The sequence below is a fragment of the Trichechus manatus genome, unplaced genomic scaffold, assembly GCF_000243295.1.
Source record: "Trichechus manatus latirostris isolate Lorelei unplaced genomic scaffold, TriManLat1.0 scaffold00039, whole genome shotgun sequence".
Classification (NCBI taxonomy): Eukaryota; Metazoa; Chordata; class Mammalia; order Sirenia; family Trichechidae; genus Trichechus; species Trichechus manatus.
Window position 1 is genome coordinate 15106935 of NW_004443975.1, and position 1541 is coordinate 15108475.

The 1541-nt window shown below is 37.2% G+C and overlaps 1 pseudogene; it reads right to left on the reverse strand.

The window, feature by feature from the left end:
• Positions 1 to 315: 315 nt before the first annotated feature.
• On the reverse strand, positions 316 to 434 carry LOC111820483 (uncharacterized; annotated as a pseudogene).
• Positions 435 to 1541: the final 1107 nt, after the last annotated feature.

Sequence of the window (1541 nt, forward strand, 5' to 3'; positions counted from 1 at the left end):
GAGCAAAAAGCGTGTCTTGGGGCCGTACTCTCGGGGTTTCTCCAGTCTCTGTCAGACCACTAAGTCTAGAAGAGACACTATTTTAATTGAAGCCATATCCCCTACCACTTTTCTTTAAACAACCATTGAACAGTAGAAACATAATGTGAGCCACATATGTAATTTTTTCATGTGATAAAATACACATAACAAATTTACTATTAGTGACATTCAGTAATAGTCACAAGGTTGTCCAGCCATCACTGCTGTAGGTCCAGAACATCTTCCTCACCCCAGAAGGAAACCCCATAGTCATTAAACAGTCACTCCCCATTCCCAAAGCCATGGTTCAACATCATGAAGTAGGTGACAACATCTTAACTGTCTGTGCGTTGTATAGGCCCATGGACCTCTTCCAGTGTTGTCGAAGACAGTGCTCTACTTTTATACAATATCCATACACGTAATTTTAAATTTTCTAATAGCCAGGTGCCATTGAGTTGATTCTGACTTATGGTGACCCCATGAGTGTCGGAGTAGAACTGCACTCCGTAGGGTTTTCATGGCAGATGGCCTTTCTGCCGAAGTGCTTCTGGATGGGTTCAAACTGCCAGCCTTTCGGTTAGCAGCCGAGCCCCTGACCATTTATGCCATCCAGGGACACCAAATTTTGTAGTAGCCTCATTTAAAAAACAAAAAGAAACAGGTAAAATTAATTGTAATAATGTATTTTATTTACCTGAGTATATTCAAACTATTATCTTTTCAACACATAATCATTGTAAAAATGATTAATGAGGTATTTTATACTCTTTTATTTGTACTAAGTCTTCAAAATTTGGTGTGTATTTTACAGTTATTGTACACCTCAATTTGCACTAGCCACATTTCAAGTGATCAGTAGTCACATGGGACTCTTGGTCACTGCATTGGACAGGCCAGTACTAAGCAATTCATAAAATGCTATCAATATCCTAAATCATCCTGTTTAAAGGTGATTATTACATACGTAAAGGTTCAAAGGCTATTGTTTCATTTTGAATATAAATTTATTTTCTTAACTATAAAAATAATATATTTGAAAAGTACAGAAAGAAAAATTACCCATAAGCCCTGTTACCCATGGAATTGTGTCCCCCAAAAAGTTATATTGAAGTCCTAACCCCTGTACCTGTAAATACTACCCTTTTTGGAAATAGGAGTTTAATTTTGTTACACTAATTAGATTATACTGGAGTAGAGTGGGCCCTAAAACCAACCTCTTCTGAGTAGTGGTTTTGTTCTTGTTGTTGAGAATATACACAGCAAAACTTACATCAGTTCAACAGTTTCTACATGTACAATTCAGTGACATTGATTACATTCTTCTAGTTAAGTAACCATTCTCACCCTCCTTTTCTGAGTTGTTCCTCCCCCATTAACATAAACTCACTGCCCCCTAAGGTTCCTGTCTAATCTTTTGACTTGCTGCTGTCAATTTGATCCCATATAGATAGATCTCGAAAAACCATAATGCTCAAGGCAGACATTCTTTACTAGTTAAGGTAAACTGTTGTTTGGTT